This window comes from Lolium rigidum, chromosome 2 (genome assembly GCF_022539505.1).
Source record: "Lolium rigidum isolate FL_2022 chromosome 2, APGP_CSIRO_Lrig_0.1, whole genome shotgun sequence".
Lineage (NCBI taxonomy): Eukaryota > Viridiplantae > Streptophyta > Magnoliopsida > Poales > Poaceae > Lolium > Lolium rigidum.
The window spans coordinates 223,535,817-223,552,521 of record NC_061509.1 but is presented as its reverse complement, the minus strand read 5'-3'; positions in this window follow the sequence as shown (position 1 = coordinate 223,552,521).

Sequence of the window (16,705 nt, the reverse complement as noted above, 5' to 3'; positions counted from 1 at the left end):
ATGCAACATGTTTGCTGAAGAAAAAGCATCAGATGGTCAAAGTGTTGACATTACATGCAACATGTTTGCTGAAGATGATCAGACACTCAACAAAGAACCTGCGAAACTATACGAGGAAGATGGTACTGATGAAGGCAATGTGAGTCTTGAAGAACTTGTTCAAGCCGGTGAGGAAGTACTTCCTATAGTGCTCGTGGAGACGAAGTATCTCTTCCGCATACAAACACGAGTTGATGCATTGAGGATTCTTCAAGGATATGGTACTTGGATCTCGGTCAAGCACTTGAAACTCCTCAAGTTCATATCACTTGGAGAAGGCATGCAAGTTGAGCAAGAGGATGAGAGAAGCAATGGTTGTGCTCAAGCGAAAACAAAGACGAGTAAATCTGTTTCATTTTCGGACCGAGGGCGGGTTACTCCGGTTGCCGGAAGGCCTGTCACTAGATCAATGTCTCCTGTAAAATCTCCATTTCATAAGGAAGATGTCAAAAATACTTCTCCTAGCCCAAGGAGGCTTACGAGGTTTGCTACTTGCTGAAGCACGGGCTAATGCTAGTTTGACGAAGCTTTGCAATTCTCCTTCATCTTCTTCAAAGTCTTTTAGAAACATGTCCAAGAACTTGTCCGTCGAACTTGAAAATGCGAAACTCCGGAATCGAACATCGGAGGAAGGTTAGAGAGTTGGCAGAGGATTGCCCATCCTTTGATCTCGGATTCAGTCCTGGCAAGAAGACAGTGGTTCAGCATACAGTTCCTGAACCGACAGTTCGTGAGCTCACAGTTCATGAGCTCACACTTTACGAGCGAACGAGAGCGAGACGGAGACGAGCACATGTCCGGCAAGTTGAAACGAGTACAAAAGGAACAAGATTCACAAGTGGATGAAGTTATTGTCATATCTAGCAATGATAGTGGAGACTCCCTCGACAAGATTTTTGCTTCAATTGAGATGCCTATCTCGGGAGGAAAAGCCATTAACTTGCGAGAATTCATCTGTTGTTTCACCTACAACTCCCGGTAGTTCCACACCCATTCCTCAAACAAAAAGGATTTTGAAGCTAGGACCTCAACGAAATCGCCATTTGTTGCAAACGATAAGAAGCCTTACGTACCCAAATCGAGATGCTGAGTTATACAATAAGGTGTGCATGTATGGAGGCAGAAATAGAGATAAGTTGAATGAGGAAAGGATTATCGACTATGGAAGTTTCTTCGTTGAACTCGGCGATTTATCGGACTCGGTCAAGCCGGGAGGTTGGCTAAGCAACACAACCTGCGAGATCGCATTGCAAGTTCTTTCTGCGAGAGATGGCCAAGCAGAAGAAATTCATTATGCCTCTTATGATTGCGGTTAGTAAAATCATTTTTTCAATTAAAATGTTTTCTTACGTGCATTTTCCTGGATATGTCTTTTTTTGCTCTCTCTAACTTGTCCCTTTTTATACTTTATAATGGTGTGCGAGACTAAACTAAGGAGTGCAACCAACTTGTATATTAGATAGGACTCGTTAGGAAAGCTTTCGAGTGTTCACCTACGCACCGCCTAGACCACAAAGATATGGTACGTTCTATCTCTTGTTTGCTTTTATGCTTCCTCCATTTTTTCCTTTTTAAAAGCTTCCCGGATACATGCTTACTGCATTTTTTCTCAAATATAACAATGATAAATTATACGGTGATAACAATGATAACTTATACAATGATAACTTATACATGCTTCCTGGATATGGGTGTTCTTTTATACGGTTATAACTTATTTTCATTGGAGATTCTACATGTAACTAAAAAACTTATTAGCAATACATGATTCAAAGAGTTAGAACATAATTTGGAAGTATTTTTTTACATTTCTTCTCAAATATAACATGCTTCGTGTTTCTAAGCTTATGTTCCCGCTACGGTTATGTTCCCGATCATACTTTTCTCTACAACAAGCTGTACGAGATAATGTTTTCGGTTCTTCAAGATTTGACACCTGAAATCAAGAAAATGATCGGGCACTACTATCTTATTGTGTTGAACTTGACGTCGGGGAGGTTTGAAGTGATGGACTCACTAAGGCGTGAGGGGGACAAAGCGGCGATGGCTGATGCTCGAACAATTATTGGAAGTATCAAGCATTTGTGGGCAAAAAACTACAGTGAATCAAAAATCGACATCTCGAAATACAAAACAGTGCACATAACTACACCAAGGCAATTGACTACGTAAGTACTACTTCCTTCTGCATAAGAAATTCTACTTTTCCCTAGTTGTCCATGGATTTTTCAGCTGATATATGCATTTTTCCATTTTTTATGTTTCCCAAGGTATGACTTGTGGGTTCTTCATGCTCAAGTACATTGAGTGTTGGAATGGGAGAAGGATGGCACCAATTAATCCATCGGACATGCACTGCGCTTAGGAAGATATTCCTGAAGAAATGGATGGATTATGTCGAGAACGAGGATTGATCTGGGAGGAACTTCTCTTCCCGGTAAGGAAGTGTTGATCTTCTTCTTTGATGATAGGGAGCCAGGTAATAATGTCTGAAGACTAGAATGAGTATTTTGTTGTCTGTTTTTGTATGACAGTTGTGGTATATAAGTGAATTTTCTGTGTGCTATTTCTCTACACACTTGTTTTATACATATATGTTTTCTTGTACTTTTTTCTGAAACAATGTTTGATTGAATGTGTTTTTATACATCTCCGAATGTGCTTACGAGTACATTTCTAAATGATTGCTTGTCTAGTAAGCACATGGACATCAATAAATGATTGATCTAACGAGTAAGCACATGGAATGCAATTTTACACAAAGTTTCGCATTCATCTAACATCATGAAGCACATGCATGTAAAAAGATCATGCCACCCTACCACCACAGTAAGAATACAACAAGTTTGACTTCATCACAAAGCTAAGTTCATTACAACTTAAATCATAAACAAAACAACTTTGCATTTTTTAATAAGCTAGACCATGTCACGGAAGAAATCTATTTGCTTTGTTTCTGGTCCTGGCGTTATCTTATCTTTGCATGTAGCTGCGGTGTGTTGGATTGACCCACATACACTGCATTTCACAACCTTTGTAGCCTTCAAGTGCGGTCCAGATTTCTTCCTCTTTTCAGCTTGGACGACCTTGTTTCGCGAGTATAAACCGGATCCTCAACATGGTCAAACTTTGAAGAATTCCCTTGCCCATCATCACCTACATTTTCTACATCCGGTGCCTCATCGGAATATGGAGCAGCTTGTTTCTTCTTCTTCCTTTTCGCAGATTCGAAGCTTTCATTTCCGAGTAACTCTTTCTCTAGAGCTAGAATGTATTTATACTGCAATGGCTTTCCCTTTCTACGATGTTGATGCCATTCTTGCTACTCCGGTGTAATCATTGCATAGAGTGCCGTAGCGCAAGCTGCTGCCTTTCTCTGTTATTCATCTTCTCGCCCACAGGCTGCTTAGGCAAGTCCATTTTTTCCTCCACAATTGTTTCCTCCTGTACTCTCCACCTGTCTAGTATGTATTTCTCTGGAATTTTGTTAATACAACCCAATTGCACCATTACTCTGAAAATATGGCAGCAGAGCAATCCATCCCTACTGAACTTGCAGCACTCGCAGCTGTAAGTTTCAGTTTCAACATTAGCCTCAACTTGGTAGCTCCTACTACCATAGCCATAGACGTAGGTTTTAATTGGGAGGACATCGTAACTTTGGCCACCAATAAGTTGTACATTGTAGGATGTCACTTTACGAAGCTCGGCCACGAGACGCAAGTATATGGGTCGCGTATAAACGTTCAACGCTTGCTCTTCAAGAGGGTAGTCACCCCACACCCTAAAAGTCTTATCTTCATCCATAAACTCGACTGAATCCTCCGCTACATTAATTTTCTCTTGCAACTTCAAGTATTGTTCAAAGAAGTGATGCAGGCTCAGGTGAGGGTTACTGTATGTTTTCAGAACAGCGTTAAACCCCTCACTCCGGGCGGTAGTTTGTAGGAACGGGAAGAAGCGATCCTTGAAGTAAGCTGGGACAAAAGTTGCTCTTAAGCGATACAAACCATCAAGATGTGTGTTGTCCGCTACACTGTGTTTGCGGAGCATATCTGCCCACCTTGTTTCAAATTCATCAATCGACATGCTTGTAGTCAATAATTGCATTCAACTCTTGCCTTAGCTCCTCATGTTTTGACAAGAAATTTCCCAAAAGCTGCTGCGCATTCTGCATAATGTGCCACCTACAGTTTCTGTGGCAACGGTTTGGAAACACAGCGAGAATTGCAGATCTCATTGCTGCATCTTGATCAGTAATGAAGTTTTGGGGCTGGAGGCCGCCCATTGCTTCAAGAAACTCTTGAAAGAGCCACTCAAAACTCTCCACATTTTCATTTTTAAGGAAACCACAGCCTAGGCTGGATGCTCCGACGAGTACCTATTGATCCCAATGAACGGCGCAAATGGCATATTATACATGTTTGTCATGTACGTGGTGTCAAATGAGACACAATCGTTGTAGTTCTTGTATGCAGCTATTGCTGGCCCATCCACCCAAAATATGCGGTCAACCTTATCGGCATGATCCGTATGCAAGTTGAAGTAGAAATCCGGGTCTTCCTTTTTAATCTTTGCAAAGTGAGAAAGCAGCTTTGGCATGTCTTTGAGTGTTTGATCTTCATTAATGGTAGCCATGAAATTGCTAACGAGACTTGGCATCATAGGGTACATTGGCCAGACCACCATAGACTTCTCCCATGATCCTCATTACCCTTCCAGAAGACAGATTCACCTTATGCAAGAGCTTGACAAAATCCCTTTCTTCCTTAGGAATTCCTTTGTGAGACCTTAAATATTTCTTCAAAGAGAACTTCTTTATCATCCTGTGATTGTGCTCTTCAACGAAATATGTTACATGCCACTTTTGACCTTTCCTTTTGATCCTTAGCCTAGCCTTGCATTCGGTTTTCTTAGTGATGCTTTTGTTCCGCTGCCTAACCGGTGCCGCCTCTTGCATGTTTATGTCCTCATTTTTGCCATTCTTGTTGCAAACGAACATCCGTTTGTCCTTCGACCATCAATTGTTGAGATCTTGGATGTACTACACTTGATGGAGAATCCAATCTTCTTAGCATATCTGTTGTAATGCATCTTTGCTTCATCCCATGAATCGAAAATCATGCCAGGATATGGTGTTTGCACTTCAGTTTGGCTTACTGGAGTTGATTGGACTTCATCATCGTCGTCACCTCCTGAATCATCAGTAGATAGAGTTTCACCTGTTATAGGGTCTGTGCCAGCGGATGCACCCATGTTGCTACCACTAGCATGCTTGCTCTGTCCAGAACTTGCACCAATGTTGCTACCACTAGCATGCTTGTTTTGTTCAGAACTTCTTGTTACATCTGCATTGCTTGCGGTTCTTGTGTTGTCCAGTGGTGTATGTTCTTTTTGCAAATAGTCAAACACACTGTCATCCTCGAGTACTTGGCTCATTCGGATCTAGCACTCCAGGAGCATACTCTGGATCCATAACCTGTCGGTAGGGACTAAGATGTTAGCATTTTCTTGCGGGAATGTATTTTAAACACAACATTTCGGGTCATATGACGAGTAGTTGTGCTTGTTCTTCACTTAGTTTGATTATGTTTTTCCATGTGCTACTGCTATCACCTTTTGGTTGAAAAATCACATACTTGTTAGTTCATTTTTTATACAATCACATACTTGCTAACTAATATCATGCTTTTTACATAGAAAACAACAAAGCATCTAGTACTTATTACTTGGCTTCCTCATTATTACGTAGCTTCGTATGAATGGAAACTAAAAATTTATACATCTAACACGGAAAAACGAGGCATGTAATCTTGGACTTGCTCATTATGATGTCTCTTGTACATTTTTTTACTGCACATGGTTTCACTGTACGGCGGTTTGAGGCACATTTGAAGCATGACGTATCCTTACTTATTTCGCGAGAGAAATTTCAGCACATGTAGCACCAATGAGTAGAGGTAATCCACCTTGCGGTTCGTAAACTTGAGCTGATCCTTGGATCAATAGCGCCGCTGCACACGAATTGACCATAAATAATCAGCGCAGGGGAAGGGTTTACACAAAGAAAATAACTCTTCTAGTACAAAAGAGAAACCTGATTTAGTTTAGTGTCAATAAACCTTGGGAAAGAAACTAACAAGCTCTACTGATGTTAATGCATGTACTTATTTTTTTTTCATTTAACTACACAGGAAATCTCAAGATGGACAACTTGCTGTAGTTCCCTACAAGTTTTTCTTGATGCTATGGTTCTAATGGATTCAAGAGAAGAGTTTTCATGATGATTTTGGTGTTTTTCCGAGCAAGGAAACTACATGTTCTCAAGAAGAAACTGTTTTCGATGGATTCAAGCGAAAATGCGGTTTCTCATACAAATCCTGCATTTTTCAGAAACTATTTCTCATCTAGATATGGGCACCAACTATTCTACATGTCTTTGTTTCTGGATCTATATGCTATACCTACTATGAATCATGCAGATGACATGTGTTTATATGCATGGTTTCCTACATTTCTTCCCTTTTATGTTGTCCTTGCCTCAGCTTGTTCTCTTTTTTACTTTTGCATGTATTTTTTTCGAAATCTGCATCTCCTGTGTTTTTTGTTGAATCTCCATGATCTGGGGCGTAATGTTCCATTGAAAGTTCATGCAAGATGTTCAAAGTTGTAGATTCGAGATCCGGATGTAATTTCTTGTTGGCAACATCATATCATTGGGAAATTGGAGGAAGAGGGGCAGGGGGTGAAGTTAGAGTCTGTTTACCTCTTTGCTTCTTGTTTTCCAGAGAGTTGTTCTGCAGATCTGGTCTTCAGATGTACTTTTCTTCAGTTGTTCTTCAGTTGTTCTTCAGTTCTGCATCCATGGAGATTGGGGAAGAACTGGGCTCTGCCCTGGCGGCTGGAGGAAGAAACGGTGGACGAGAGGGAGAGGTAGAACTCGTGCACGGGCTCCGACCATTTGTTTTTCCGTTCGGATCCGATCCGGGCTTTAAATGTAGTTTTAGTTGTCCGTATTCTCCTGGTCCCGGATTCTCTCGTCCTGTTGTGGTGGGCTAGTCAAAAAAACCGGCGGCACGTGAGCCAGAACCAAACAGGAAAGAAACTTTCCTTTTTTGGAAAGGTTGCGGGGACCACACCCAAATCCGGAAAAAAGTGCGGTCGGACAGGGGGGTCACTCCCTAAGACAATACGGTGCTATAGCACTCTGTAGCCACGTCCTTAAAATATGTGGTCCACGGTTCAGCTTCATCCCTCGTCAGTTGACTCTGTAAACGCATCCCATCTGCTTTTACACGAAGAACAAAGGCATCTGCCATCCCCAATCCGGCAAGCGGTGGCTCCAGCAGTCCGGCACTCCGGTCTCCTCCACTGACTACGCAGGCGACCAAGAGCTGATGGAGTCGAAGTTTGGATGGAGCAGCATAAGTCCGTGATGCGGCGGCGGCGTGGGAGTAAATGCCGATCGATGGCTCGAACAACGGCGCGCGAGCGGACTGCGTAGGATGCCTGCCATGTAATCTTCTCCATCCTTGAATACGGCATCGACCCCGTTTCCGGCAACTATTCTGCAAACCCATATCCACGCCCTCAAAAAAATCTCCAAACCGAGGAACATACAGGGGAATCGCCGATCATCGCCAGCAAAGCGGGAATCGGCGGCGCCTCGGCGATCTTGTCGGAAGACCTTGTACTTGAAGCTGGTGGACGGACCGGCGTGCCACTCAGCGAGCTAAATTTTCATTTCACGACCGGGAATCGCTCGTCTACCGGTCGTGCGATGGCGGTGGACGAAATTGGGCCAGGCCCGGTTGGTTGGCAGATACAATCTCGACTGGATCCTTGACGAAGAAACTCTCGCATAACTCTCGGTTGATTCGTCTTCGTCTTCATTGGATCCTTGATGAAGAAATTCTCGTAGAACTCGGTTGATCCGTGACTCGCAAACGAACTTGTGCTCAAGTTGGTCGATTTGGTCGATGGATACCTCCATCCAGCGCGGTGTATGTACAATCGGGCCTGTTTGGATTGGACGGGAACTTTGGGCCCTAATAAAAAAACTGGCCCAGGTGTGACACCAGGCAGTCACCTATTGCAATTTAATAGTAAAGAAGATAATGGTTCCTCAACATTTCTGCGCACATAGGTTATAGTTATTATCCATTTTTTAAAAATCCTTTTGAAATTGCTAAATCAAATATTTGATTTTACTGTTATTATTAATTGCTGCGAAAGAAAAACGGATTTGCTACCTTGGAGCTCAGTAGATTTTTCAATCGTTGGATTATGCGTGGAGATTAGTGCAAATTTTGTTTTTTTTTCTTTGCGTTGTTTCACATGGGCATCAAACAATTATGGGACGTACAATACAATCGCAGGCATGTTAAATAGAAAAGTCTGTAGGCAAGTTTCGATCGCACGGCCTCCGGCTAACGTCCCGGCTATTCAAGCCACCAGACCAAATCCCTTATTTGGTAAATGGTTTACGCAAATTTACTATAATATATGTAGTCTCACGTTTTTGATTTTTTTTTCATTCTTTTTTCCTTTCTATTTTTTTTCATTTGTGCATAATATATAAAGTTTGTTGCGATAGAGAAAGGAAAAAATTAGTTACAAGTGGAGTTGCAACTCAGATTTTTTTATAGTTGCATGTGGTTTTTGTAAATGGAATTTCTTTTTGTAGTTGCAAGTGGAGTTGTAACTGAGATTTTTTGTAGTTGCAAGCTGAGTTGCAACTGAAAATTTTCTAGTTTCAACCGCGATTATATCCACTTAGAAGCGCGGTTGCAACCGAGATTTTTTCAGTTGCAAATGTAGTTGCAATCGAGATTTTTTCAGTTGCAAGTGTAGTTGCAACTGGAATTTTCTCCTCGCGCGGTTGACCCCATCATTTCCCCTCGCGCGGAGTTCGTAGAATTTCTTTGTTGCCTTTTTCATTTAGAGTGGTGCCAGAATAATCCGTTCGCATGGACCTGGGCTTGCTGCGTAGTGCAGCCCAAGAATAAAAGACCGTGCCTGGCTAGCTCCCCCGCAGCTGGGCCGACTTCCGGCTTGGCCGGCCTGCTCCCACGCCCACCTGGGCCGCACTCAGTCGCCTGGCATGAGGCCGGCTGCTAGGCCGAAGCCGGCTCGCCGCTTGACCGGCTAGGCCTCCTTGGGCGCTGGGCCGCCTCCTGCTGGGGCCGCTCTTGGCCCGTCAGTCTGCCAGCTTCTCTGGGCCACGTTCGGCTTTGGCTACCTCAGGTCGTCGCTCGTCCGACTTTGGGTGGCGGCGTTTCCGCTTTTCCTATTCATCACCCGCGGGTGATGGTTACAAACCATCACCCGCGCCATTTGACCTGCGGAAGTGGTTTGGGCCGCGGCCCATTAACCTGCTGGGAGGCTGTAGGCCATGGTTTTTTTGGTTTTTTCTGGTTTTCCTGGTTTTCGATTTTATGTCGGTTTTCTTCGTTTTTTTCATTTTATTTCTTTTTAACAAATTTTAAGGTGGAGCAAAATTTAAAGTTAAGCAAATTTCAAATTTGAATAAGTTTTCGAAGTAAGCAAATTTTTAATTTTAGCAAATTTCAGATATGAGCAAATTTCGAATCTGGGCAATTTTTAAATCTAAGCAATTTTCGAATCTGGGCAAATTTGAATCTAAGCCAATTTTCGAATCTGATTTTTTTTTAAATAACCGACTAATGGGCCAGGCCCAGTAACGGAACCCCGCTTAGCGATGGTTTATAACCAATGCTAAGGGTGATGGTTAGCTCCACCCCGGCGTTTCTTATATGCCGACCAGGTCGGCACCTGCACCGCACCGCACACTCCCGCGCGCGGTGTGGGCCGGCCCGGTTAGGCCATTTTCCCTATTTTTCTCCTTTTCCTTTTCCTTTTTCGTTTTCTCTTTTCTGTTTTCTTTTTTATTCTCTCGTTTTATTTTTCTTTTTAATTTCAAAAAAATTGAAATTTGAAAAATGTTCAAGTTTGACAAAATTGAACAAATTTCGAAATTTGAACAAATTTTGAATCTTGAACGAATTTTGAAATTTGAACAAATTTTAAATTTTGAATGATTTTTATATTTGAACGAATTTCAAAATTGGAACAAAATTTAATCTTGAACGAATTTCCAAATTTTGGAAGAATTTTAAAATTTGAAAAAATTTAAATTTTTAACGTTTTTTTTTAAATTTGAACAAATTTCGTAATTTGAAAAGAAAAAAAATTAAACAGTTTTAATTTTTATGACGATTTTCAAATTTTTAACAAATTTGAATTCGATTTTTTTTAAAATCTGTAGACAGAAAATTTGAACAAAATTTGAAAACATAAAAAAGCCTGTAAAATATTAGTTTTTAAAAACAAAACTATAAACAGAAAAAGGAAAAAAATAAGAAAATAGAAAAAGAAAAAGAGGTTACCTGATGGGCCGTGGCCCAGTTAACAGCCGCCGGGTTGGAGGAGTGTGCGGCACCCCATACCTACCGACCCGGTCAGTATATAGCAGCTTCCCCGGGTGGCGCATGAAGCCAGCGTCCGGCCGCCGGCTCGCCCCAGGCCACGATCGCCTCCTCGTGTACGTGCCTCGGGGTGGCCATCTGTCCCTTGCACGCATGCATGGCCGGCCGGCTCCAGCTGCTCATGTACAGGTGCTGGCCAGCTTCAATCCTCCCAGAACGTGGCCAGCTGAACAAGTACCAAATGCATCAGTGCATGGCCAATTATCCTACATCTATGGACTGCTTCTAACGACGAGCCGTGGCTGGGTGCAGTTGAATATTCTGCTGCGGTTGTTCCTGTGAATTCGGAGGCGGATGCACCCCTCTTGCCAGCCCGGGGTTGTAGCATTACTGGTGCATGGCGGGGTGTGGTTAACCCCCACGAGCCAGCTCCATCTGCTCCATCCCCGCGAAGACCCAAGCATAAAGGCATCTTCAAAGGGCGACGCATTTCCAACGTCTAAATTATCTGTGGGCGTTCGTTTTCGTCGCCTGACGGACACGAAAATGACGGTGAGGCGCGAATAGTTCGTTTACGTCGGGGCCACCCCCAGTAATCCAACGCATTTTGGACATCCAGTGTTTTGTTTCCTTCCTTTTTTTTCTTTTTGTTGAAGAACTCCCCAATTTGTATGAATGATTACTCAAAAATAAGTTCAAACGCGAAAACAACTAGCTTGAAAACAACTAGTACCGATTACTCGAATCGAACAAGTTCAAACATATTTAACATACAAACTAGAGAACAAATTTAAAAACAAAGAAACTATAAGCTAATTCTTGGCCTTCTTGTTAGAAGGCCCTGCTTCGTCGTCCTCACTCTTGCGCCTCTTGCTTGTCACCTCCTCGTCGGAAGAGGAACTGCCGGACGACGCGTTCGTGGAAGAGTTCGAGTCGGACGAAGTGGCGTCTTCGGCGTCCTCGTCGTTGAACAGACGACGACGCGCCGCCCGCGCCTGCGCCCTTGCCCGGGCCCTGGCCTCCTTCCTTGCCGCCGCCTCCTGCGCCTCCAGCCGGGCGAACCTGGCGTCGGAGTCCTCCTCCTCCTCTTCCTCCTCCTCCTCGCCGTCGCTGCCAATGGCGCCTCCGTCCTCCTCCTCCTGGCCGTCGCTGGAAACGGCGCCTCCGTCCTCCTCCTCCTCACTCGGTGTGGAGCCAGGGTCGCTGGGCATCACTGGCGTTTCCCACCAATGCCGCCATCCCGGCGGCTTGCCCTCGCTCTCCGAGTCCGACAGCAAGATATAGTCGCTCATGGCGCATGGCTAGCCGGTGTTGGAGAAGAAGAAGAAGAAGAAAAAGAAGCAGACGGTTCGACGTGAATTACAACAAGCACATGGGTTATAATCTGCGGGGATTAGCGGCGCGTATAACGAAGAGGCCTGCGATTGCTCTTCCGCGGCGGTTCGGCGCTCCATTCCGGCGGTTGGCGGGTTGATCGGCGCGGTTGCCACTCCGGCGGTTGACATCGGCGCGCTTGATGTGCTTTAATTCGAGGCCGATCGAGACAGGGTCGCTGCTAGGCGGATCCGTGGGTTCGCGAAGACGCAAACGTTCCGCATATTTGCGCCACGTTTGCATCGTTGCGGACGCCCCGAACACAATACGTTGCCCCGCTGGAGCATGGTGCAGAGGCATTTTCAACCCACGCGGATGCAAACGGTCACCCGGTTGGAGCGCTAAGATAGGATGCTCTCGCAAGCCATCGAGGGAGACAAGAAAAAACGAGGGATCGGATGCTCTCGCAAGCCATCGATTAGACAGAAACAGGCCTTTTGTGGCGGGTCGTTAGACCCTTTTGTCGCGGGCGGCCAGCCGCGACACAGAAGGCGCGGTAAAAGGTGGACCTTTTGTCGCGGGTCAGTTACCACCCGCGACATATAGTCCACCACGTGGCAGGCACGGGGCGCGCAGGGGACAGCCCCTTTTGTCGCGGGCCGTATTACGACCCGCGACAAAAGGACCTCTACGTGGCGCGCGCAGAACGCTGCTGCTTTAGGGTTTGAGTACGTGGTGCAGCACCACCACCCCCCACCACCGCCCCCCCTTTTATTTCATTTTTTCATTTCAAAATAAAAGTTGCATATATTTATACGCTACTACAAGTTGTACATGTTCATTCATTATATATAGATCGAGCAAACAAATATTGGAAGGAAATGTCTATTCGTAGATTCCCCTTACACATATATACATGGAGCTTACTACTACCGGGACATATACATATACATGGAGCTCCCTACTACCGACGCCTCTTTGGACTAAACCGGCCGTTGTCGTCTATTACTTACGTCACTGCGAAATGCCGCCAGTTCCTCCGTAATTCCTAGTATGTGTTCATGTGGTTGGAGTTTCTCCCGCATGTACTGGACCTATATAGGAAAATGAGATGAATATGATTATATCAATCTTGATAACGAAGTTTTGACGATAATAAATTAAAGTTGTGAATGTTATTGCTTACGTTGAATCTATTATCGGTGTTCTTCTCAGTGGTTAACATGCGAATGGACTCTCAAACGTAGTATCCACATAGATTCGTCCCCTGTGGCTGCTGGGCGCACGGTACAATAGTAAATGTTAGCTTGTTTGCGAAGTGCTCACCCGTAATAACCTCCTTGAAAGATGTCCAAACCCTGCTGATACGTCTCCAACGTACCTATAATTTGTGATGTTCCATGCTTGTTTTATGACAATACTTACATGTTTTGCTTGCACTTTATAATGTTTTTATGCATTTTCCGGAACTAACCTATTAACAAGATGCCACAGTGCCAGTTCTCGTTTTCTGCTGTTTTTGGTTCCGGAAAGGCTGTTCGGGCAATATTCTCGGAATTGGACGAAATCAACGCCAAAGATCTTATTTTTCCCGGGAGGCTCCGAACACCGAAGGGAGTCGGAGGAGAGCCAGGGGGCCACCACACATGTGGGCCGCGCGGGCTACACCCTGGCCGCGCCGGCCTGGTGTGGGGCCACCCTGTCGCCCCTCCTGCGCCGCCTCTTCGCCTATTTAAGCTCTTTCGACCTAAAAACGCAGTACCGATGGACGAAACTCCAGAAAGACTCCAGGGGCGCCGCCACCATCGCGAAACTCCAATTCGGGGGACAGAAGTCTCTGTTCCGGCACCCTGCGGGACGGGGAAGTGCCCCCGGAAGCCATCTCCATCGACGCCACCGCCATCTTCATCACCGCTGCTGTCTCCCATGAGGAGGGAGTAGTTCTCCATCGAGGCTCGGGGCTGTACCGGTAGCTATGTGGTTAATCTCTCTCCTATGTGCTTCAATACAATAATCTCATGAGCTGCCTTACATGATTGAGATTCATATGATGATGCTTGTAATCTAGATGTCTTTATGCTAGTCAAGTGGATTTTACTTATGTGATCTCCGGAGACTCCTTGTCACACGTGTGTAAAGGTGACAGTGTGTGCACCGTGTGGGTCTCTTAGGCTATATTTCACAGAATACTTATTCACTGTTATGAATGGCATAGTGAAGTGCTTATTTATATCTCTTTATGATTGCAATGTGTTTTGTATCACAATTTATATGTGTGCTACTCTAGTGATGTTATTAAAGTAGTTTATTCCTCCCGCACGGTGTAATGGTGACGAGTGTGTGCATCGTGTAGTACTTGGCGTAGGCTATGATTGTGATCTCTTGTAGATTATGAAGTTAACTATTGCTATGATAGTATTGATGTGATCTATTCCTCCTTTCGTAGTGTGAAGGTGACAGGTGTGCATGCTATGTTAGTACTTGGTTTGGTTATGTTGATCCGTTATGCACTCTAAGGTTATTTAAATATGAACATTGAATATTGTGGAGCTTGTTAACTCCGGCATTGAGGGTTCGTGTAATCCTACACAGTTAGTGGTGTTCATCATCCAACAAGAGGGTGTAGAGTCTAGCATCTATCTATTTATTACGTTATGTGATCAATGTTGAGAGTGTCCACTAGTGAAAGTATGATCCCTAGGCCTTGTTCCTAAATATCGCTATCGCTGCTTGTTTACTCGTTTTACTTGCATGTTTACTTCCTACAATATTACTACCATCAATCGCACGCCGAGCAAGCACTTTTACGGCGTCGTACTACTGCTCATATTCATTCATACCACTTGTATTTCACTATCTCTTCGCCGAACTAGTGCACCTATTAGGTGTGTTGGGGACACAAGAGACTTCTTGCTTTGTGGTTGCGGGGTTGCATGAGAGGGATATCTTTGACCTCTTCCTCCCTGAGTTCGATAAACCTTGGGTGATCCACTTAAGGGAAACTTGCTGCTGTTCTACAAACCTCTGCTCTTGGAGGCCCAACACTGTCTACAAGAATAGAAGCACCCGTAGACATCACCTGCCAGACAAAAGAATGATAGAATGAATGGATGATTAATTGATATCTCACAAAAGATATAGCGCTACAATGATTGAAATTACCTCTGGAGGATCTCCTGCAAGTCGCGGAACCCGTCCAGGCCTCTATTCAATGGGTCGCTTACTTCAACAATTCCCTTATCAACTTGAATGTTTAGCAGAATCCAGTGGAAACTGCACATGTTTATATAGACGTCATGAATTAGACTTAACATCGAGTAAGAAAAAATGAATGTGCACAATAGATCAGTAAGACTCTCACCTGTAGTTGTAAGGAAAGAGTATTGAATCACAGAAGCTTTGCTCCACTATAAAACTCGTTAGGTTTTCCACCGTTTCTTCGATTTTATCCTTTACGGTTTCATGATGTACTTTATCTGGGTCAACAAACCCAACATTGTACACCTTATTATGGCTGCATTCAATCATCTTCAGTCTGCATATATAAGAGAACACATATGATATAATGAGTATATGCAATGAACAGGAACAACTGAATGAACACAAACTTATATGTAGTTAACTTACAAGAAGTAGCAACTCATTAGAGATTTGTCGAGGGCGTTGATGTCTACGGGTGCTTCTATTCTTGTAGACAGTGTTGGGCCTCCAAGAGCAGAGGTTTGTAGAACAGCTGCAAGTTTCCCTTAAGTGGATTACCCAAGGTTTATCGAACTCAGGGAGGAAGAGGTCAAAGATATCCCTCTCAAGCAACCCTGCAACCACAAAGCAAGAAGTCTCTTGTGTCCCCAACACACCTAATGGGTGCACTAGTTCGGCGAAGAGATAGTGAAATACAAGTGGTATGAATGAATATGAGCAGTAGTACGGCGCCAGAAAAGTGCTTGCTGGCGTGCGATTGATGGTAGTAATATTGCAGGAAGTAAAGATGCGATAAAACAATGAAACAAGCAGCGATAGCGATATTTAGGAACAAGGCCTAGGGATCATACTTTCACTAGTGGACACTCTCAACATTGATCACATAACAGAATAAATAGATAGATGCTAGACTCTACACCCTCTTGTTGGATGATGAACACCACTAAGCGTGTAGGATTACACGAACCCTCAACGCCGGAGTTAACAAGCTCCACAATATTCAATGTTCATATTTAAATAACCTTAGAGTGCATGACAAATCAACATAACCAAACCAAGTACTAACATAGCATGCACACTGTCACCATCACACTATGAAGGAGGCATAGATCACATCAATACTATCATAGCAATAGTTAACTTCATAATCTACAAGAGATCACAATCATAGCCTACGCCAAGTACTACACGATGCACACATTGTCACCATTACACCGTGCAGGAGGAATAAACTACTTTAATAACATCACTAGAGTAGCACGCAGATATATTGTGATACAAAACACATTGCAATCATAAAGGGATGTGAATAAGCACTGCACTATGCCATTCATAACAGTGAATAAGTATTCTGTGAAATATAGCCTAAGAGACCCACACGGTGCACACACTGTCACCTTTACACACGTGGGACAAGGAGTCTCCGGAGATCACATAAGTAAAATCCACTTGACTAGCATAATGACATCTAGATTACAAGCATCATCATATGAATCTCAATCATGTAAGGCAGCTCATGAGATTATTGTATTGAAGTACATAGGAGAGAGATGAACCACATAGCTACCGGTACAGCCTCGAGCCTCGATGGAGAACTACTCCCTCCTCATGGGAGACAACAGCGTTGATGAAGATGGCGGTGGTGTCGATGGAGAAGCCTTCCGGGGGCACTTCCCCGTCCCGGCGGCGTGCCGGAACAGAGA